Raw genomic sequence first — 24,501 nt, 5'->3', positions numbered from 1 at the left:
ATATAGACACTGTTCCTTACCCCTCTAAGCAAAAGTAGTAAAACATAAGAAATAGTCACCAGGTGACTCAGTCAGTTAAGCGTGTGATTTCCGCTCAGGTCACGATCTGACCTTATGGTTTGTGAGTTCGAGCTCTGCATCCTGCTCTCTGCTGCCAGAGTACAGTCTGCTTCAGATCCTCTGTTCCCCTCTCTCTCTGTCCCTCCCCACCTCTCAAAAATAAAATAAATATTTAGAAAAAACAAAAAACAAAAAAGTAGTCACCAAGGAGCTTGTATTGTCACCCCCCCCCCCACCCCCGATCTTAGTGGTCTGTTCTGAAATTTGTTATTTGGTTCTCTTTCCACTACCTTTAAGGTTCTTTTGCACCTCTACTCTACAAATGAAATACAGCACTATAATGAATGGATACGTAATGTCCTCCATCTATCACCGCCACTCCCCAACACACAAAACACACAGACAATCAAAGTAGTGGTTTCCAAGGTCTCCATCACCAACCACAAAGTGAAAGGTGCAGCTCAGAACCGTCCTGACAGGCACTGTGCCCGAGGGCAGACGAGGGGACAGTCCTCATCAGCTACAGCCGTGGCACCCGGAAGCATACCGGAAATGCAGATTCTCAGCTCCATCCACACATCAAACTTCTGCTGGTGGGCCCAATAATCTGCATGGTCACGAGGTCTCAGGTGATTCCAATGTCCACTCAACTTTGAGAATCACTTGTAAGTGCCATTCTGTGTAAACTGCCTCACAACTAAATCTTACAAGTAGCAGAAAGTCTAGAAGAACCATCAACTCTCTGGTGTAAACTAACCCTTTTTAACTCTATTTTATCTTCAAATATAATTGAGAGAAAAATGATAGGCTTTTCACTTTCATAAGTGGGAGAAAATATTGTCCCATAAATTGATTAAAAAGTCTATGACACGGGCACCTGGGTGGCTTAGGTGCTTGAGTTTCTGACTCTTGATTTCAGCTCAGGTCATGATCTCACAATACGCATGTTTGAGCCCTGCACTGGGCTCTTCACACATGCACAAAAGCGCAGTCTCTCTCTCTCTCTCTGTGTCTCAAAAATAAATCAATAAACATTTTTTAAAAAAGTCTTTGACATATCTAATCTAAAAAACCAATTCAAAGTTAGATTGTCACAAAATTAAGTAAAAACTCATCCGAGATGATGAAAGAGTGGTATATAGATTGGATCTTACTGGAGTCACCACTGGATCCACACTCACCAAAACCACGGCCACTAGCCACATGTGGCTGCTGAGTACCTGAACTGTGCCTAGCAGGAACGGACATGTGCTGCAAGCATAAAAACCTCCTAGATGTTGAAAGCTTACTATGAAAAACAATGTAAACTATATAATTAATAATTTTTATGTTTATATTGATTAACACAGAAATGATATATTGGATATACTGGGTTAAGTAAAACGGATTATGAAAATTACTGTCCCTTGTTTCAACCTTCTTGCCATGCGGCTATGTTAAAAATATAAACAAGTACACATGGGGCTGCATGGCATTTCTATTGCAGAGTGCTGCTGTAGGGTCCTAAACCAGCAGTTAGCAATAATCGTATCTTAATCCAAACAAAAATGTATGTCATGAAACAAGTTTTCAAGTTATTAAAGTTTTCAAGTAGATTAAAGAATGTCTCTCTCTTTTTTTTTTTTTTTTTTACTTTATTAAATATTTAGTATTTCCTTTCTTCTCTCTCCCTCCTGGCCTTTTGTTTTATCTCTTTTTACAATGTCCACTCAAGCTTCTGCTGCTGAGACCTCCCAGCCAGCTGGGCCGATGTGATTATCTGCAAACAATAAGTATGGAAGAAGGCACAAATCAGAGGAAACTCCTGGCACCCTCTCTATGAAGGTGATATCTAAGTGAGACGGGAAGGATGAAGATATTCAGGTCATGTTTATGTGTGAGAGGTGGGGGTGAGTTTGGAGGGTGTTTTGCATGAAAAGGGCAAAGTTAGACTTTTTGAGAACTGATTAAAGCTGGATATGGCCAGACGTAAGAGAGTGGCCATAGGAAGGCAGAATGTCAAATGCCTCAGAGGCCACGACATTGTCTGGACTTTATTCCTGGCACAACGGACAACCAATTGGATCAGTTTTGGCAAGGGGAGGATAGGTTCTTATTTATGTTTTAAGATCACCCTTGCAGGGAACAACATGGAAACTGAGAGAGCGGTTAACAAGACAGCTGGAGTTGCCCAGCTATGCAATTACTGTGGCTTGGATGACACGGCAGCAGAGAGGGGAGAGTAAGTGGAAATTGCAAGGCTCGTTTGGAGGTAATATTGGCAGGTCTCTGACTTGCTAACAAATTAGACCAGGTGTGTAAGGAAAAAACAGAAATTCAGGATAACTCCTGGCTTATGGTTTAAGCGAAAAATTTAGAGGGTTCTTTTTAAAAATATCTACTTCTGGCACCGTAACAGGAAGGATGGAGAGGAATCATGAAGATGAAAAGAAAGGATATTTCCATTTATTAAGAAACTGCCAAGTACTAGAAAATGGTGCTGGGTGGTGTCTTATATATGTTGTCCAATTTAAGTTTTTCAGGAACGCTCTGAAAGTAGGTAGTAATCCTTTAGATTAGAGACAGGCAAACTAAAGCACAAACAAGTTAAATAACTTGTCAAGGGTCACTCAGTAGCTTAGTCTACTGTCTAATTCCCTCTGTCTTAAATGCTTTACACATACCACCCCATACCAAGACTGATCATTTTCTCTAAATCAGTGAACTACTGTTCCTAGGATATTTATTGCAAGATGGCTAAAGACATAATGCGACCAATCTTCTAAGATTTGAGAACAGACCCATTGGAGTGAGCACACTGCTCCAAAGGCCCGTAATTTGCAATTATATTGTTAGTAAAACGAAAGTGTTTGTGAGAATGAATCCTGGAGCTTTTACTGTGACCTGAGTTGTTACGATTCTACCTGAGAAACTCTGAAACAATCTGTTTAATGCATAACTTCAAATACAGACACTGCCCTTTGTACCTTAGAGGCCTTGTGAATTGTTTATCTCTCTCAACTAGGGAAGAGAGGACGCAGCCATGGACAGTGTCCCTCAGAACTGGTCTGGCATTTTTGCGCTTTTGCCATCAGCATCGGTGGTGCTCTGCTGTATGTCTCTTTCCCATTAATTCATGAATTAAACAGTTTAGCAATCCTTGAATTATTTCATATATTCCTTTGTACATCCAACACTTCTTAAACTCAGCACTTCTAAATTAAAATGAGGTATGCATGTCTTACACACATGAGGCCTTGGACACAGTAGAGGGTGAAATCTGAAAGAAAGACATATTTAAAATGTTTTTCCCAAAATGCAAACACAGTACCTGCCCTATTTTGGAGTTCAGCTTAACTGGGCATAGCTCTTTAACTTCTCGTAGTCTCAGGGATGCAAATATACATACCTACAGAATTTCCCTCCACTGCTAATCAAAACATTACCTCATTTACTCAAAGGCCAACATGGGAAATAGAAATATGTACATACAGAGCATATAGAAATATTTTTAAAAAAACAGACTTATTATTTATAGTCCAGATTATTCATAGAAGAGTCATCCTTCTATGTATTATTCAGTGATTCTAGATGGTATCCACAAGCCACATCAACGTTTACCATTTGTCCCAAATGGACAGACTGGTCAAAAGGGAAGATGCATGAAGGCAATAATGACAGAGGTATGTATAGGAGGTGAGTGTTAAGAGAGAAGAAGGCCTTCTAGATGTCAACACAAATGGTTTTGGTTTTGGACTGAGCTGATTTAATTTATAGTCTAAAACAAATGTATGCATTTCCATAAGGAAGATTTGAATGTATAAGACTGTGATAAAGCTAACTCACCTTATGGTTACCCTGATGTTATGTGATGAATTGTGCCCCCCCCCACCCTAACCCCCAAACCTAACCCCCAGTACCTCAAAATACAACTATAGTTAGAGATAGGGTCTTTAAAGAGCAATCAAGGTAAAAGGAGATCATATGGATGAGCCAAAACATAAAACTGGTGTAGTTATAAGAGAAGACTAGGATACAGACACTCACAAAAGTAACACCAAGACACAAGAAGATGGCCATCTATAAGCTAAGGGGAGAGGACTCAGAAGAAACCAGATCTGCCAACACCTTGATCCTGGACATCTAGGCCCCAAAGCTGCAAGAAAATAAATTTCTGTTTTCAAAACACCCAGCCTGTGGCATTTTGTTATGGCAGCCCCAGCATACTAAAACACGTACGTTAAAAAAAGATTTTATTCATTAGTTTTCTTCAAGTAGAAAAAAAAAATATTTTTGAGATAAGCTCTGGATACTTTCCTTATATCTGGCATACACTATATCAACAAGAGGAACTATGCAGTCTCTTTGGTGTATATATTTGTATAAAAATGGATTCATATAATTCATTTATTACATATATATATATACATATATATATATATATATATATATATATATATGTATATATATATGTCAGTATCCAGGAATAAGTGATTTATATATTACAACATTTACCACAAGCCAACTTGAATGAGAATTATTTTTGTATTTATTTCTCCAACTATTTTGGTAATTCTTAAACTCTAGGAATTCTATTTATTCCTTATATCACTTAAGCCACTATATGTTTTGCACATAATACTCACTCAAAAACTCTTGCTTAATTGAATTACAACGCTTTTAAAAATTTTTTTCTAATGTTTTATTTATTTTTGACAGAGAGACAGAGAGAAACAAAGTATGAGTGGGGGTGGGGCTGAGAGAGAGAGAGGGAGACACAGAATCTGAAGCAGGGTCCAGGTTCTGAGCTGTCAGCACACAGCCTGACGTGGGGCTCGAACTCAGGAGCTGTGAGATCTTGACCTGAGCCGAAGTCGGCTGCTTAATGGATTGAGCCACTCAGGTGCCCCAAATTATAACACTTATTAATGAAGGATACATTTTTATCATAGCTACTGGTTTCAAATATACAAGTTATCAATTCAGTTTCACAAAATGAAATGTCATGTTTCAGACTCATAAGAAAAAATATGTGTGTTCTATAGGTAGAAAATGGCAATGTTATTAAAATTGTTCTAGGCTTAAATAAGAGAAGTATGTTACTCATGCATATTGTTTGTTCTCCATTAATATTTAAGTGTTTCATGCAGTTTGAGGACATATAACAAAAATACTCTCTACTTAGATAACAATTACTTTGCAAGTTGTAGTCAGATTCAACTTTCTGGGAATCAGTGCATAAATAGAAGAAAAATATGACCATTAAAATTCATAAGTCACGTGGTAACAGAAAGTACTTCAATATATACTACATATGCTAGGTATAAATATCTTTATATTTCCTATTTGACATATCTATAACGAAGATAATTTCAGGTAGCAGAATTCTTTGTCCAGAAAGAAGTTTATCAACTAAACTAAGAAAGGAAAATCATCTTTTAAAACACTCTAGGTCTTCTAAATTGTAAGTCTTGCTTCCTAAGAAGTTTCTTTAACAAATAATCAAGACCTAAGAAACTTTTCAACAGGGACCCTTGGGTGGCTTAGTCAGTTGAGCATCCAACTTCAGTTCAGGTCATGATCTTGTGGTTCATGAGTTTAAGCCCCACATCAGGCTTGCTGCTGTCAGCACAAAGCCCACTTCAGATCCTCTGTCCCCATCTCTCTGCTCCTCCCCACCCCACCCCCGATTGCACCCTCTCAAAAACTAGTTAAAATTCTTAGTCAATACCATAAGCGTCACGTTTTATTTCATCAAATATGTGCTATTATAATTGTTATTCTTGATTTAATAAATTAGTTTCAGGGCACCTGGGTGCCTCAGTCGGTTGAGCGTCCGACTTGGGCTCAGGTCATGATCTCACAGCTCGTGAGTTCGAGGTCCGCATCGGGCTCTGTGCTGATGGCTCAGACCCCGGAGCCTGCTTTGGATACTGTGTCTCCCTCTCTCTCTGCTCCTAACCCACTCACATTCTGTCTCTATGTCTCTCAAAAATAAAAATACATTAAAAATTTTTTTAAATAAATTAGTTTCAATTAAAAGCTAATTTTAATTGAAATTAATTTATTTTTTTTTAATTTTTTTTTAACGTTTATTTATTTTTGAGACAGAGAGAGACAGAGCATGAACAGGGGAGGAGCAGAGAGAGAGGGAGACACAGAATCTGAAACAGGCTCCAGGCTCTGGGCTGTCAGCACAGAGCCCGACGCGGGGCTCGAACTCACAGACCGTGAGATCATGACCTGAGCCGAAGTCGGACGCTTAACTGACCAAGCCACCCAGGCGCCCCGAAATTAATTTATTAAATTCAGTGTTTTACAATCTATTCTGTCTCAGACGTCAATCCACCATGCTATTTGTTTATATATGAAGTATCAGATAAGTTACTTTAACTTGATAGATGATCAAATGAGTCCATTAAAATCATTTACATGCATCATATAAATAATGATAATTATTTCCAAAACATAAGGAAAATAAAGTTAACTTCTTTCATTTAGACTTAAAAGATACTGTGAAAATTGAGATGAGATTAATCGAATAACAACTCTATTAGAAAAAGGAATTGAGGGGCGCCTGAGTGGCGCAGTCGGTTAAGCGTCCGACTTCAGCCAGGTCACGATCTCGCGGTCTGTGAGTTCGAGCCCCGCGTCAGGCTCTGGGCTGATGGCTCGGAGCCTGGAGCCTGTTTCTGATTCTGTGTCTCCCTCTCTCTCTGCCCCTCCCCCGTTCATGCTCTGTCTCTCTCTGTCCCAAAAATAAATAAAAAACGTTGAAAAAAAAAAAGAAAAAGGAATTGAGCTCTGGTGTTGAATGGCCTTGGTTCACCCCTAACACCCCTGGCTGTGCAGTCTCAACCAGGTATTTACCTCTTTGCCTCAGTTTCCTCATCTGCACAATGGAGATAATAATAGTTTATATCTTATGGTGTTAGTGTAAAGCTTAAATGATTTATGTGAGGCACTTAGTGCCCAGCACACAGAAAGTGTTTAATAAATGTTAACTAGTCCTAGTGATTAATGATGGTAATAAGTATGTGTATACGTGTTTATATTTATATGTATGTATATAAAACCTACAGAAATAGGGATAAATATATAGAAATATTAATTTGATAGAAAGAGGATGCAAACTATGAAGCAATCTCATTATATGCCTTGTGTCTGACTCTATACTGAACTCTTTAAATGCTATCTCATTTAACTTTTTTTTTCTTTTTTTAGTAGGCTCTACACCCAAAGTGGGGCTTGAACTCATGATCCCGAGATCAAGAATCCCATGTTCTACCTATTGAGCCAGTCAGGAGTTCCTCATTTAACTCTAACAACACACTGTGCCCATGAGGAAGGTGGGGCTCTGGTCAGTTGGCTAACATGCCCAAAGCCCTACAGCTTTGAATTAAGTCTAATTGACTCCAAAGCCTGCACAGTCTTTCCAATGCCCCAAACTATCTAAGTAGTATACACTTGATGAGAAGGATTTTGCAAATATACTTTAAAAGACACTCTGGCATTCCAGGTTAATCTGTGAGAAAACTGCAGTCCCATGCTAAATCTGCATAGACATACTACACAGCACTAGAGCATTTCTTAAAGTGAATTTGGAATGATTACACAAAAGATATACAGGTAATATACAACAATATGTATGGACACATTAAACATAATCAATTTTAATTCACTTTTACATTCTTGGTAAGAGAGTATTTTGAATATGAATAAATCCCTCACTTGAGAATATGAGTATTTCAGTTACTCTGGCTTACCATCCTGTTATTTCTTTACCATGAAAAGAACCCACAGGAGTTAGAAATGGATGAAACTTGCAAAAAACGGAGCAAATGGGGAAATGCCAAAACTTCCAAGAGAGAAAAGGAAGGAAGGAAGGAAGGGAGTTAGGGAGAAAGAAGGAGAGAGAAATCCTAAATTGTGAGATTGTTCAGCATGTAATTTTTTTCCTGTTTCTGAAGCTGACAAGTGGTACATGTGATTGGTATGGGAAAAGAAGTCAGGGCCCTGGACAGGACAATGGAGACAGAATATACTCAACCAAAATATACAGATGATATTTAAAAACTTCCCATTATCTTTGAACTTCCCCAAACTAAAAAAAATAATAAAATTTAAAAAATAAAAAACTAGGTCACACTATATGTTTCCTTAGCAAATTAACTAACAAATACATACAGTTTTACTTTATTCACCTAGAATCAGTTTACAAATAAAGGAAAATTAAAAGAAAAATCACAGAGTCTAGAAAATCCTCTGAGATTCTGGAATTTTTGTAAAACATTTCTACATTAACTGTGAATTGTCATTTTCAAAGTATAACTATACTCCCCAACCTTTACTAGAGTCTACTATACCCTCTCCCAGAGCTCAGTAGGACACTGCCCTCTCTCCCACTGGGAAAGTGTACTCTTGAGCCGTTGCGACCAACCCAAGCGTCATTCTTGCCTCACACATTAAACTCTCTCTCTCTCTCTCTCTCTCTCTCTCTCTCTCACACACACACACACACACACAGACATTAGCTAAAAAGAATTGGCTCAAAATCCAAAAATTTATATTTGACATCGACTACACACACCTCCAAGTCTTTGTCTTCCCATGGCTGTCAGAGGAGTTAAATAAAATAATGTAGGGGAAAACACTATAAACTGTGCATATAAAAGAATTCCATAAACTGTAAAGGTCACATATTAGTATAATTATTGTTATTATACTGGTATTTATTAATATTGGTGCTCACACAAAAAAAAGACAGTCTAAGTTCCATACATGACATAAAAAAGTGTCTATTTTCAAGCCTCTTCCTATTTTTGTAAAATCACTTTCTACCACCTTCTCCTGCTTTACTATACATTGGAGCCTCATAAAACCATAAAACTAGCTTTATTTTTTTCACTTGCACATTATTCTTATCATTTATCATTTATTTATTATCATTTATTTTCTTCATCTCTTGGTCAAATTGTACCCCTTGTACAAAACATAAATTCATATGGGAAAGAATACTTGAAACATATCTGATAAAGGACTTGTAGCTATAAAATATACAGAACTCTTACAACTTGATAATAAGAAGACAACTCAAATTTTAAAAGGTGTAGGGAGATGCATAGGTATTGTACAAAACTTCATCAAAGTACATGCACATACATAAGCTCATGAAAAGATGCTCAGATACATTCATCATTAGGAAAATGCAAATTGAAACCACAATGAGATCTCATTGCGTATCTTTTAGAATGTCTAAAATTAAAAGACTGGGCATACCAAGTGTTGGCAAGAATGCAAAGAAACTAGAACTACTGGTGGGAACATCAATTGGTACAATTACTCAGGAAACCAGTTTGACAGTCTCTTCTATATGATCCATCCATTATACTTCATTCATTCTTTCATTCATTCATTTATTTTAATGTTATTTATTCTTGAGAGAGAGAGAGAGAGAGACAGAGCACGAGTGGGGGAGGGGCAGAGTGAGAGAGAGACACAGAATCTGAGCTGTCAGCACAGAGCCCGATGTGGGGCTGGAACTCACGTACTGTTGGAGCAGGACCTGAGCCGAAGTCAGATGCTTAACTGACTGAGCCACCCAGGCGCCCCTAGCCATTATACTTCTAAGTAATTACAGTTGACCTTTGAACAACAGAGGTTAGGGACACTGACCGCCCCCCCCGCCCCCCCCCCCACACAAATGCAGTTGAAACTCCACATAGGACTTTTTACTTCCCCAAACCTTAACTACTAACAGCCTACTGTTAACTGGAAGCCTTACAAATAGCATAAACAGTCAATTAACACACAGTTTGTATATTATATGTATTATATACTGTATTCTTACAATACAGTAAGCTAGAAAAAAGAAAATGTTATTGAGAAAATCATAAGGAAGAGAAAATATATTCAAAGTACCACGTATAAGTGGGTCTGTGCAGTTCAAACCCATGTTTTCAAGGGTCAACTGTATACAAAATAAAGGGAAGGATATGTTCACACAACAACTTTGTTCAGGAATGTTCATAACAGCTTTACTTGCAAAAGCCAAAACTGAAACAGAAATGAAACAATTCAAATGGTCATCAACGGGTCAATATAAACAGTGCTATTTAGCAAACAAATAAACAAGAATTGAGAGATGCAACAAAATGAATGAATCTTAAAAGAATTATGCTGAGTTAAAGAAGTCAGACGCAAAAGAATACTGTGTGATCCCATGGATATAAAATTCTAGAAAATGCAAACTAATTTGCAAGGGCAGAAAGTAGATCAGTAGTTATCTGAGGTAGGAGCGGGACGTAGGGTTTATAAAGGACCCTGAAAAAACCTTTCAGGTGTTGGCTACATTCACTACCTTTATTGTGATTGCTTCACTGGTATATACATATGTCAAAACTTTTTAAATTGTTCACTTTAAATATATGCAGCTTATTATATGTCAATTGTACCTCATATATCTGGTTTTTTTAAAGGAATAAATAAGCTGATACATACAACATGACAGAATCTCAAAATTATTATGCTAAATGAAAAAAAGCAGGACACAAAAGGCTATACACTACTACACTATTTTACTTTTTTATTATTTTTAATTTTTTTTTTATCTGAGGTGGGGGCGCACGAGCGGCAGAGGGAGAGAGAGAGAGAATCTTAAGCACACTCCATACTCAGTGTAGAGCCCAACCCAGGGCTCAATCCCACGACCCTGGGATCATGACCTGAGTAGAAATCAAGAGTTGGACACTCAACTGACTGGGCCACCCAGGTGCCCCTACACTATTCTATTTATATATTATTCTGGAAAAGGCAACACTGGAGATAGAAATTACATCATTGGTTGCTGTGGAGAGATGGAAGGGGCTGTCTGCTAAAGGGCATGAGGGAATTTGGGGTAAAGTGGGTACAGAAATGTTCTACATCTGCATTGTGGTAGTGATTGCACGATTGCATACATCGGTCAAAACTCACTGAAAAGGATGGATTTTACTCAATGGAAGTTCTATCTCAATATAATTATCTCAATGTAATTATATCTCAATATCAAGAGATTATATCCCTCTTAACTTAAAGATAAAGGATTACTATGTCATCTCTTGTGCAACCTACTCCAGGAAAAGTTAGTGGGCTTTCTGGTAGGTTTCTGTAATCCTTCTCCAGTACTCTATATTTGCACTTATCACAGTAATAGTGTTTTTATTCATATCCCCAACCAGACATGAAAAACTTAGGAGAGAATCATTTCCAGTCATTGCTTAATCCCCAATAGAGAATATAGTGCTGAAAAATCAGGTTTCTAACAAAAATTTTAATTCTATTCTTGGTATTTCAACTTCCTCCTCCCTTATTGTTATTTCATTCAGTGAGTACATACTCATTAAGCTTTAGCTAAATGCCCAACTAAAGAAGTGGGCAAGAGCAATACGGTTCCTGCCCTCAGAGGCCCAACAATTGGTCTGGAAGAATGATCATCAAATATCCAAACACGATGTGTGATAAAGTTGGTAAGCATCATGTCAGGGAGGGAGCAAGATCCAAGGAAGTTGATGTATTGGATCAGGAGTCAGGAAAGATTTTGAAGGTGTTTTTTTAAGCACCGACCTACAAGATAAGTGGAACCTGGCTAAAATGCTGAGGGAAAAATGATGGTGATGGTGGCTAAGAGTGCCAAAGAATAGAAGCAGCACCCTGAAGGCACAGAGCATGGTACATTTGAGGAACTAAGACATCTATTCCAGCCGAAGGAAAGTAAGGGATCTCAAGAAAAGAGAAGTGAAGTTTTAATTGCAAATCATGGACCAAGTCACATAGCACTTCATGCTAAGGGCATTAAGAAGTTAACAGATTGTTTTAAATGAAGGGAAACACGGGGCGTCGGAGTGGCTCAGTCACTTGAGCTTCCGACTTCAACTTCGGCTCAGGTCATGATCTCACAGTTAGTGACTGAGCCCCGCATCAGGCTCTGTGCTGACAGCTCAGAGCCTGGAGCCTGCTTTGGATTCTGTGTCTCCCTCTCTCTCTGCCTTTCCTCTGCTCGTTTCTCTCTCTCTCTCTCTCTCTCTCTGTCTGTCTCTCTCTCTCAAAAATGAATGAATGTTAAAAGAATTTTAAATGAAAGGAAAACACAAAACAAAATAAAACAATGATCCAATCGGTATTCTCTACATCTGTCTAACTGCTACTTGGGAAACTGACTGGAGGCTGGTAAGACTAGGAAGGGAAAATGGTTGTGCAAAAATTCAGGTTAGAAATAATCATTATTTTGCTGAAAATTAGCCTAACGTAGGGAGACAGTCCTCTCCGTAAGTACCTAACAATCTGACTCAAATGCTTCCAGTCAATCTTAAGGGAAAAAAAAAAAAAAAGAGGGTAAACTTTAATAATCCAACCTACTTACATACTTTTGATGGCCCTTCAATGCCTAGAGGACAGAGCCCAACTCTTTGGCACCCAGTCACAATCTGGCCTGTGTGCCTTCTTCACGTCATCCCTGCCATACCACCTGTTCCAACTGTAATCTCCTCTGTCCCAAACACCTTTCTGATTCTTCCCTACTCAACAACTTCTAACCAGAGAATCATTAACTCCTCTCCAGGTTAGTCAGGCTAAATGTATCCTTTGTGTTTCCATTTTCCATGGTACTTCTACCCATTATACTAATGGAATAGTTGTCACCTTACATTATTGATGATTCTATGTATTTGTCTTCCAAGCAGATTATTTGTGTTTGAGGGCAGGGACACTACTTTATTTAAATTTGTATTCCAGGCACCTAGTATGGTGTGTATAACTTAATGCCTGCTAAATTAACATATATCAACTTCATGTGCAACCTATAGCCACGATGTCTGAAACAAGAAAATGCAAAACAAACAAACAAATAGTGGGACAGATGTCATAATCTTAAGTATGCTAAGAGCATGAGAAAAACACAACACAGTATGTGAGCCTAGAGGAACAATACTCAAAGATTCAAAATATTAAAAATTACTAAGTTACTGGGCCCAGATGATGTTATTAGCTAATACTTTTAAATGAGATGAGGACATGGGACGCCTGGGTGGCTCAGTCGGTTGAGCGTCCGACTTCGGCTCAGGTCATAACCTCACAGTTTGTGAGTTTGAGCCCCGCATCAGGCTCTGTGCTAACCGCTTGCTCTGACACTGGAGCCTACTTCAGATTCTGTGTCTCCTTCTCTCTCTGCCCCTCCCCTGCTCACGCTTTGTCTCACTCTGTTTCTCAAAAATAAATCAATGTAAAAAAAATTTTTTTAAATATTAAAAAAAAATAAATGAGATGAGGACACAATGCCTAGATGCTTATGTTGACTTTTTGCTATCATATATAACTGTGATTCTGCTATACTGAAATAGAGTATAGAGAAAGTATCAAACTTTCAAAAAATGAAATGCTTGGTATAAATAATACAAGCATTAATACCCATATACTTTGAGAGTAACGACTATTCTCATGTTACAACTTTTTAAACTCAGGCACAGAAACATTAAGTAACTTACTCAGGGATACAAAGCTGGCAGAGAGCAAAACAGATTTGCACACAGATCTTAATGATCCAAACTCCATGCTCTAATCACTGAACATACTCAGGGCAATCCCTGTACCCTGTTTAGCTAAAAGCACCATGAAGTCAGGAACTATGTCTACCTTACTCATCATTGTATCTCTGAGGCCTATTAGAGGGCTTACCCAGGTCTCTAGGGCTCTATAAACTCTTGAAGACATACGTAATTTGTTTGTGTATGCAAATAGAATTTCTCTAGAGAGAAGGTCAATAAAAACAGGTGACACTTATTAACAACTTACTGTAAATCAAGTAGTGTTTTAGATGCATTATCTCATTCTATGAAAACAACAGCAGCAACACAGAATACATAGTGGGTACTTAATGTATGCCAAATCATTGTTCTAAATGTTTTCATGTATTAACATATATAATCAGTATACCAATTCTATAAGATAGGTATTATAATCCCATACACTTCAAAAATGAAAAAGATGGACTTGCCCACGTCCCCTCCTCCCTACTCCCCTATTAGTAAATGGTAGGGCAGGAATAAAAACCTCTCTACATGAAACAAAGCCTTCTTTCTTGGCTTATATGCCGTGAGTTGGTCATCCTCAAAGACCTTCATGTCCATCAAAATGTTAAGAAAAATCACAAAAAAAGAAAAAGACAATGAACTCCTTATGCATTTTCCAGAAACCCATCTTGATAAAACCAATGGTTTTCATGGCAACACAACATCAGAGGCTATGAGCTAACTCTCCCATGCAGAGATCATACTGTGCCATTATGTATTAAATACAAGAAGTATAGGCAATAGGGCAGATCTGTTCTTGAAGGTGTATCCATAATGAATGGGCACAACAGTATTGAGTTACAAAGGCACTTAGTTTCACAAGCACATCTGTATACATACAGCTCCCAATACATCAGGAGGAGGGTTTCTGTGAGCCCTTACAGACTTGTGACTCAGAAAAGTACCTTCCCTAGGTAACACTCAGATGAAAGCAAAGGAACATAGTTTGGCCTGCAGGGTGGGATCAAGGTTTCAGTGCTCACGTCCCCTTCAGTTGGTCATCCCTGTGCAGTGAGCAACCCGATGACCCCGTAGAGCAGCCATTGTTACTCTCATGGCCTAGAGCCATGGAGACTGGATTTGAATCCCCAGTTTTATCACCTGGACATGTGTAACTTTAGTGGAGTTTTTAAATGTCTCTGTGCTTCATTTTTCCCATTTGAAAATGGGGACAATATTAGTATGAACTACAGAAATTTGTTTAAAGAATATACGAGAAAGAAAAAAAATGCATATAAATAACTTAGAATAGTTTATAGCACATACTAAGAATTCAGTATTAGCTAAATATGTATATTACACATACATATAAGTATATATTATATATATATTTGATATTCCTAAACAAGTTGTCCAGCTGTAAGAGTAAGCCATTTTTGAAACACTCCTTGTGTCTGTGTATGAGCTGATCAATATTAGCAGGTGACAGTTCCTATGTGGAGAGCGAACAGATTTGCACATCTGGTTATTTTGTTTGCATCTATAGCTTAAGGATCTAAAGCTATGATATCTCGTCTAAAATTGAGCTTTCATTCCCAGGAGTGTGAAACCTCTTTAACGAAGGTGGCAAACATGTAAGTCAAGAGCCAAAAATCCCAACAGCAACTACAAGGCACACCAGAGCCACATGTTTGTGACCCAGGAATTCTCACTTACCATGTATCAGCATCTCTAGCCATTTAGTAAATGGAAAGATAGTAGCAAATGCAGTGGTATCATTTACAAGCTCAAAATGAGATGGTATTTTGAAATGCAGTCAAGTCCTTTTCTACTTTCTTATATTTTTAAAACAAAATTCTCAAGCTCTCCAAGTCAGATGTTCCAAGACTGGTTTATATAATTTCCAAATTATAAAACTCCAACAAGGAGAAATCAATTTTTCTATCAGATTGGCAACATTTTAAACACACTGATATTATCCAGTGTTGGCAAGAGCACAGCAAATACGCTGTGGGTACTTAAGAAGTTTCCTTGCAATATCTATTGAATTTGAAGTGAACATCCCCCTAGAGCCAGCAATTCTCTTCTCAGAATAAATCTTCTGCAGTACCCTTGCAAAGATAATGTACACAGACATTCACTGCATCACTATTTGTAAGATCAAGGTTTCAGTCCTCACTTCCCCTTAGCTGGTCACCCCTGTGCAGTGAACAACCCTACGACCAAGTGAATATTCTGGGATATGGTGGCTGGCTACACTGGGTCGATACATTAAGAAAAGAAGAATCTTCATATATTGACAGAGAAATATTTGATAAATATTAACTGAAAAATAAACTTCAAAACACTGGTATGATATTGATGTGAGCCATTAGCCAATCTTTTGCAATAATGAAAGAAAAATTCCTGTGGTCACACACATGAAGGGACACAAACCCAACTATCAATGGCAGTTACACATATGAAGTGGAATAGGGAAGGGGGTTCACTTTATATTTTACTATAATATTCATGTTGCTTTATAAGCAAGTACTATTTTCAGAATTCACAGAAATAACAAAAAATTTCAAAGAAATGGGGCACTCAAAACCAAAATTATTTGCATGAGGGTATTAAAAAAAAAAGCTTAGCAATCCCCCCAAAATTTGCACTGTCCCATATGCTTAGATAACAACTACAGAGTAAAAGGCTTAAAAGATCTTAATAGACCCATATAGTACTTTAAGCATTGTACTACCCTCCTAAAGCATGTTGAGAAAAATTACATATTTGTAGGCCCATAAATGGAGCTTAGGAGAAATGGAAAGAGAACAATGGCTCTCAATTTCCATTCCAGTTTTTTTTTTTTTTTTTTTTTAAAGTCATCTTTACACCCAATGAGGGGATGGAACTCAGGACCCTCAAGACCAAGAGTCACATGCTCCACCAACAGAGCCAGCCAAGAACCCCTCTTCTCCACTTTGAAAAGAGAAAACGGAGTAGTTTAGCAACACTCACACCTCTGTCTCCTCTTCCCCCAGGGAGGAGCCAACCCTACTGGGCCACTGACTTCAACACAGAATAATATATCAGGTGGCTTGATGATGTGTCCACAAAAGAGGAAAAACAGAGAAAGGTGTGGTGAGAGGGTGGGAACTGTGGGATTATTATGTAAAAGTAGGGATAGCAGGAGAGGAAGAATATTTTAATGAAGAGTAAATGTTTGTGAAGAGGGAGAAGATACAGATAAAACGGATGGAAAAGTGGGAAAAGGAACAGAACAAAACCAGGAAATGTTGCTATCTATGAGGTGGTAAGCTTTCAGGACAACCCTTTAGGTTTAGAGCTTCTGTATTCTGTGCTCTCCAGCCCTTGTTGTCAAATGAAAGTTTACTGAAGACTGCAGGTTGGAGAGGGGTCCTTGGACTTTTTTGAGCAAGCCTTAGTAACCGGCTCATCAGGTATGAAGCACATACTATATTCAATTCAAAGATGACATCACATGCTGGCTTATTCTCCTTAGACACGGAAACACTCAAATGACCCAGTGTTCAAACAAGCTTGCAAGAGATCTCTGCCCAAAGGAAGCAAAATTGGTTTAGATAGAATTTTATATATTCATGTACATATATAGTTATACGTATCTATAGTTATAGATAGATATTAACTACAACTATTGATATATATTACAGATAACTATAACTATAGATCTATAGATTATCTATAGTTAGATCTATAGATCTATAGATTATCTATAGTTAGATCTATAGATCTATAGATTATCTATAGTTAGATCTATAGATCTATAGATTATCTATAGTTAGATCTATAGATCTATAGATTATCTATAGTTAGATCTATAGTTATAGATACAACTATATATGTATGTTTCCCATATAATCTCCCAGCAGCCTCACTGGAAGATGCCCACTCCCAAAACGTCTCTATGGGAGAACTGAGTAAGACTGGAGCAAGGCGTTGGGATGATGCTCCAGGACCAAGCACCTCCCCACAAACCTCAGGGGCCTGTAGATATCCATTTGCCCTGGCCTTGCCCCAGGCCAAGGTGGGGGTGGGGGGGGGAACAAAAACAAAACTCCACCGAAGCCCCCCGGAGCCCTGGCAACCATGTGACCCGCCGACGACACCAAAGCTTTGTCTCCCAAACAAATCCAACTTTTCTTTTACTTTTTCTGGGTGAGCGGCTTGCGCGTGCCCCCCACCGCCTCTCCTGCAACCCTTTCTTCTTCCCTCCACCGCAGGCTGGGGGAGGCCTCGAGGTATCTCCTTTCATCCCTGCCTGGCGTAGGAATCCCAAGGCTCAGCCGCTCGCGGGCGGGCGGGTGGGCGGGCGCCCCTCCTTCAGCAGCCCGAGGGGCCCCGAGACTCCTCCCGCCCGACACCGGCCGGGGGCGGTGGACTCGGGCTCGGCCCCCGGCGCGCGCGGCGCGGGCAGAGAAACTTACCTGCGCGGAGGCGCTCCCGGAGCTCCCGCGTCGCAGTCAGCTGCGCCGCAGCCGCCGCATCTCCCGGCGGCACGTTCCCCCCACCCACCCCAGCAGCGGCGTCCCGTGCCGCACTTTTCCGAGCCTGGGAAGTTGGCTGAAAGCGCGGAGGTGGGAGGTGGGGGTGGGGCTGGGGGGAGCTGGGAGAGGAGGCTTAAGGATTTTGTGGTTTGTTTGTTTGTTTGTTTGTCTTGATCTCTAGCAAAGACTTTTGACCGTATGCTGAAGGATATTAGTTTTGCTCAATGGCGACAAGGCAGCGGCCTGACTCTCACCGAACGATCGATTTACTAAACAAACTGAAACGTGGGTGGGGATGTTAAACAGTAACCAGCAGCCTCAATGAAAACTGAAAGCGGCGAGGCCGCCACCGCCTCGGCGCGCGCATTTCCCTGTTCCCAAGGCCCCTGGGTGACCGGCGGGCGGGCCAGCAAGCCCCGAACCCCGGCCTCCCGTTGACCGTAGTGGCTCACCGGGGCCTCCCCGAGGCCGCCCGGAGGTCCGCCCGGAGGTAACTGCCAAACGCCACATGCCTAAATTCCCACCATCAGGGTGAGGCCCTCCACCGCTTGACCGTTTGGAGTCCTCGCCAGCCTCCCGCACTGGAGGAGCCCCACCAGCTTCCGCGCCCGGCCCGCACCGCGGGCACCGTCCTCTCCCGGTCACGCCTAGTCTAGGGCGGTGTCAACCTTGAGGCAGTGCGTTTGGACCGACGTTGGTGGAGAAAGCCTGCTGACCCCAGAATGCAGATATAATTCTGAGCCAATGAGGTCCAGAAAAGGGCCGGAAGTATTATTGAAGGGAAATGAATAGGTTCCTAGGGACAGCACTGCGGCCACACCACTAGGGGAAGCCGCAACCATTTCATTAATCTGCACCTTGGCCGCTGGGGTTAACTTCTGCCCGGATGGTTGTGGCCACCTTGCTCAGCAAGAGTTATGGGAAGAGGTGGCAGACTAGTTTCCCCTTCCCCTGCCTACCCAGCCACCTGTGGATTCAGTCATTAAGTACCTCTTTACATATGTATCTGATGGAAAGCTTTCTTTCTCCCTCTCAAACCCTAGGCGTCTTCTCAAGCTTTAGACTTCACGAAGTGATGCTCAGACCCTTTCGGCACTTGCTGGTCATCTGGGTCAGGCTTTTGTTCACTAGGCAATATAGCCCAAAAGCTGTGGCTTTAAAAAACATCTCAACAATTTAACTTGGTGGTTTCGGGAATGAATGACTTCAGGTCAAACAAGTAATTATCCTCATGAGATAAATAGTTACTTAATCCGTAAGGTTTTTCTTTTCCGACCAGGGGGGTGGCGGTTATTTTAAGACTGTAATAACAATGCCAAGGAGATCAAAGAGCTAGGTATTTTTTCTTTTTCTTTTTAGATCGGGCTTACAAAACTTTCTCAGTTTCCTCCTTCTGAATCTCTTGCTCAAAGGCTCTTTTAAAAACAAGTCGTTGGTTGTTTTAGAAATCAGAACAAAGGAGAGAAATCATATACTATTTTCTTTAAATCGACCCTCTTGAGCAAAACACATTCTTTGGGTCCTTGTTGCCCACGCGGTGTGCAAACCTAGTCACCAAAGCGGCCTCTGTTCACGTGGGCTCCAGGAAACCGTCCAGAGACAGTTGAGGCAGAAGGGTAACAATTAACGGCTTATGCTTATTACACAAGTCTTTCATAGGTGTGCTGTTTAAAGATCACCTGTGGACATTCTCCTTAAAACTATTCCCAGATCCTTAGTGAATATTGTCATATCATTTGTGAAAACATAAATATAGTTCCCACAAAACGCTAACAGTCTGAAGACAAATTCTCCGTCCCTATTCACGGAAGCTTTAATGCTTACCTGACATCCCATCCGGTATTCCCAGCAGAGAAGCCATATTTTAGTTCAAGAGTCTCTGTTTACTTTATTACTAACAATCCGTGATGTGAATGGGTTCGGTTTGGGGTGATCAATTCATCATCGATGTGTAGTAGATTCACTGATCTACCAGGAAATGATCATCACCATGTTCTGTGTTCACAGTTATTTTGACACAACATGTAGAACCTTTGCCAGAGAATTTTGTCACAAGGATTTTGACTAGCGGTGAGAGAAATGACAGTGCAATTAAAGAAGTATAAACTCTGTTAAGAGTTAGTTATCATTTAAAGGAAGCACTGCATTTGTTTAATTTAGAAAAATCTCCAAGAGTTTCTGTAGCACGGCCAAACCTCGCTTGCCCACTGCAAGAAGGGGGTGGCTTCAGATGACTAAACAAACAAACAAACAAACAAACAAAAAAGGACCTTAAGAGCTAAAGGAAGGTAGGAGAAGTTGGTTCAGCAGTCTTTACTAGAACAGCCGATGCCAACTGACAAAACTTTAGAGCATCACTTATATTGTCCCTGAAACTAATTTACTACAAGTTTTCATGGCATGGGTTTATGATGCTGAAGATGAAAAATGTGTTCTACAGAGAGTTGTCCCTGATGCATTGAGGAGGGTGTGGGAGGAACACAATGATAAAGAAGAGAGAAGGATAAATGTTAAGGGAAGGGTTCTCAGAAGACAAAGTTCTGTTTCAATATTTAGCGTTTAGAAGGAGACTATACACATGTGTATTTGTCACAGCTACTCTTTCAACCTAAAACTAAGCAGAAAATGTAGAGTCAACACCCCTTTACTTCACTTTCCTGTTAAATGTCTCATTTAGCCTGTTCTTTTTCCGCTTTGAACATCTTTTTTAGACCGTTGTCTTGTTTTGTTTTGTTTCTTTTTCCCAGCGGCACCTGATCATCTTGATAAGAGCTCCGGTTTTTTCCCACGAGCGGTTCTGATACTATTAATTAAAGCAGAAGTCACGGGCAGAGCTCTCAGGAGGTGGGGAGAGTGCCGGCAGGCTCGGGGAACCTCGAGCGGAAAAGTGCTCCAAATTTCAGCACTCAGAGACCCCATTTCGGAGGGCAGCTCCACTCCCCTCGCCCTGCACATAACATCATCACAAGACCCAAACGGGAACTGCCCTCTTCCTCTCCACCTTTGCTGACTTGGTTAAGCACCAAGCCCCTTCACAATCGCAGTCACACCCACACTGCTGCCGGCCATCGCACGCACGGGCGCAATCAGTGGGGATTACCAACCACCCTCACGCGCGTTTGCACCCAGGATATTAAAAAAAAGAAAAAGAAAAAAGAAAGAAAAGGAGAAATCAGAACTCATACAATTCTCCACCTGCTGGTCCTTTCTGGATTTGGGCAAAGCCCAGTGACCCCTTCCAAGGTCCTCGTAATGTAAAGGACCGCGGGCGGGATGTGGCCACGGGGACTCAGGTGAAATTAAAGACTCTGGAGCGGCCCTAAACGCGTCGCCAACAAAACCGTTGGAGTTGTGTTTGACCCTGGGGGCGAAAGCACCGGTAAAGCAGCCTACGCCAGAATTTCAAAAACTCCCTGGAGGCCACTGAATGTTTTATGCATCAGAAGAGAAGGCCGGGATTCCGGTCACTGGGACTGGGAGTGGGGGAAGGGCTCTGTCAGCAAGGTCGGGGGTGGGGGTGGAGGCGGGAACAGCCCTGAAGCCAGCGAGGCCTCGGGTGCAGGGCCGCTCGCTGCCCCCGTCCTTTTTAGGGAAAGAACAGCCTTTTTGCTCCCTAGAGCGGCCCAAAGCGAGGGCACACATCGCCGGAGCTGTAGAGCTGCAGGCTCCCGCCCCCAGGAAGGGGAATGTTGAGCCATTTCATCTCCTCCGACCCTGCACACTTAGCCTCCAGCTAGGTCTGCGCCTTGGGCCTAGAGCGGTAGGGGATTGTGACTTCGATTCCGGGCTTTGGTACCCTCGTCAGCTATCTGATTTGCCAGACTTTTCATGGAACACCCACCTTTAATGCCTTGAATTTAACGTGGTAAAACAAAACCAGTAGAACAGGCAGATTGAATACGGAGGAGGGATTCATGAGCATCTGTCCAGCATCTGTCTAGCAGCACCAACACCAACACCGTGCAGATAGATCCTAAAAAGCAACTTCCAGAACCTTGCCTGGCCCTTTTGGGGGAGTCAGGTGCTTAAAAACAGTTGGGAAAAGGCATGGCCTCTAGGGCTAGGCACCCTGCTTGGTCACACACTGATCCAGATAAAAATTAGTCTTTATTTTATGCTCAAGTCACAGACCAGGAGCACCCGGAATAAGCCCTTGTAAGTAAGGCCACAGGAATGTCTCCAGACTACCTCACCTGTGAACATAAATAAAGCCAACATTTCAGATATAATGTCTAAATTGAAACTGCACTGCTTGTGTTACTAATTTGGCTGAGGCACTATGAAAATCGAACCTTAAATGATTCTCAGCATCAACCTTCCAAACGTTTTTCCCCTGCCAAAATAAAAAGCAAACTGCTAGGCTGGATCTCTTTTCCCCACCCCCTCGCTTTGTAGATTTCCTACTGAAGTATTGATTGCCAAGGTCTCTGCAAGATTTGCAAACTTTTACAGTCATTTATGGTGCATGCAATAAAAAAGAAGTGATATGAGCATGCTAGTTCAAGGTGTAATGCAAAGATGTATTTGGTGCCCTTGGCAACTATCTGTGGGACTTGTTTGTCTTTGCAGAACACGCCCTTCTCTGCAATGAACCCCTCTGTAACAAAGATTGGCCCTTTACATTTCCAAGGCCTTGACCCCTCAGTGGAAAGGCACACGTGTTCAAACCAGAAAATTTGATTATTTCAACTTCGTTTTAAACCAGGGGAAAAAAATTCTAATCAAAACTGTGGGGCAAAAAGAAAAAGAATTTTTTTAACGTTCCCTACATCTCTACTATCTCTTATCATAAAGAAAAAAAAATCAATTACCAAGTTATAACATAATCTCTAACTGCCCCTTGCAAAACAGGGATCCACGGATCCTTCCACTGAGAGAAAATAAAAGGATTGAAATCATACAGAGACAACACACTCTTTTAGATTGTATGTGCTCAAAGGAGGGGAAAAAAATCTCAAACATTTTACATGAGAATACATGTCTAGTTACGTATAGATTTGTTGTTATATTTTAGTTTTATAGTTTTTCAATAAAGAAAACAAACATGCAAGAGGGCTGTTTTACTCTAACTGTAGATAGAAGCTTTATACCCCTTTACTGGTTTTACCAGTTCTTTTTTTTTTTTTTTTAAGACTATGTGTAGGAGATGAGTGGGAAAAGTAAAAAAGAGTCTAATTTCTAAAATTTCCTACTTTGAACCAAATCGGTTTTCTCATCTAGTGCTGCAAATAAGAATAGCAGACACATAGCTTCTGAAAGGTATTCAGAATCCTATACCTGCCATCTAGTGGGCATAAAAGAAAATGCTGATTGAAGACATCCTTTAAAGTCTCTTCTAGCTGTTTTCTTATTTGTAAACAAAACAAGTCTAAGAAATGAACAAGAAAATTTAAAGCTGAAGGAAAGGAAATAAATAATTGTATTATACTGGGGACTTTGTAACATAATCATTCAATTGAACTCCATTTCCTTTTGTTTTTAGTAATCATTAAGGTTACTGAGCTTTGCTAAGATAATCATTTTATTATTATACTCGTTTTTCTTCTGCATATCCTCTTCACATAGATTTTATGTTGTTTTCTTTTGGATTAATCTCACTATCAGTTTTGGTTTCAGTTGATATTTAAATTTTTAAAAAAATTGAAAAGGAAGCTAATATCTTTCCTATTTGGATTCTTAAATTAACATCTTCCATCTTGCAAGACAATAAGAGAAAAGAAAGGAAGGAAAGAAAAAAAATAGAGAAGACAAAGTTTATTATATTTATACACTTGCTTTTGATGCCTTGTTACAAGTATCATACTCCTCTAAAAACTGACTTCACAAAATATCAAAAACAGGACAGGTTAAAATCTATTTGTTTATGGCAACTTATATTTTCTTGAGGTTCGCACTATAAAATATTGAAAAAAAATATTTTACATTGAAAGTTTTTGACAAGTAAGTTTATCGAAAAAAAAAAAGAAAGTTTGCTGAATAGAATAGTCATTAAAAGATCATCATCATATTTTAATGATAGCTGACTTGTGTGTGTGTGTGTGCTTACATTGTGCCAGGCACAGTTTTATGGGCTTTCAGTCAGTTAACACTTGAGTGCTTACAACAACCTTAGAAGATTTGTATTATTAACACAATTTTATAGGTGAGAAAGCTGAGGATCAGAATTATAAAGCTGGTAAGTGCAGAGCTGATCTGGTTCCAGAGTCAAGGCTGGCATCTTTCAGGTCATACTGCCTCCCATAGAGAAAAGTGGCAAGAAGAGACCACCAAAGTTCATGTTATGAGATACAGTGGATATGAAATACATCCAAAAGAAACATTTGTTTGAATGCTAAAATTTGGTCTGCAGAATATTGGACATCCAAATGAAAAGAAAAAAAAATTACCACTCACAAACATCAAGTACTAAAAAA

The 24,501-nt window shown here is 40.0% G+C and overlaps 1 protein-coding gene across 1 annotated transcript in view; it reads right to left on the bottom strand.

Moving 5' to 3' along the window:
* Nucleotides 1–18,325, bottom strand: part of HNF4G (hepatocyte nuclear factor 4 gamma) — a 127,082-nt gene extending 108,757 nt beyond the window's left edge. The window contains exon 1 of the mRNA XM_078441975.2: nt 18,029–18,325. The gene's annotated coding sequence lies outside the window, so the exon portion shown is untranslated. The remainder of the gene's footprint in view (nt 1–18,028) is intronic.
* Nucleotides 18,326–24,501: the final 6,176 nt, after the last annotated feature.

The sequence above is a fragment of the Panthera onca genome, chromosome F2 (genome assembly GCF_046562875.1).
Source record: "Panthera onca isolate mPanOnc1 chromosome F2, mPanOnc1 haplotype 2, whole genome shotgun sequence".
In the NCBI taxonomy this organism is placed as follows: Eukaryota; Metazoa; Chordata; class Mammalia; order Carnivora; family Felidae; genus Panthera; species Panthera onca.
Note: the sequence above shows the minus strand (reverse complement) of the source record. Positions and strands in the feature narration are given on the sequence as shown.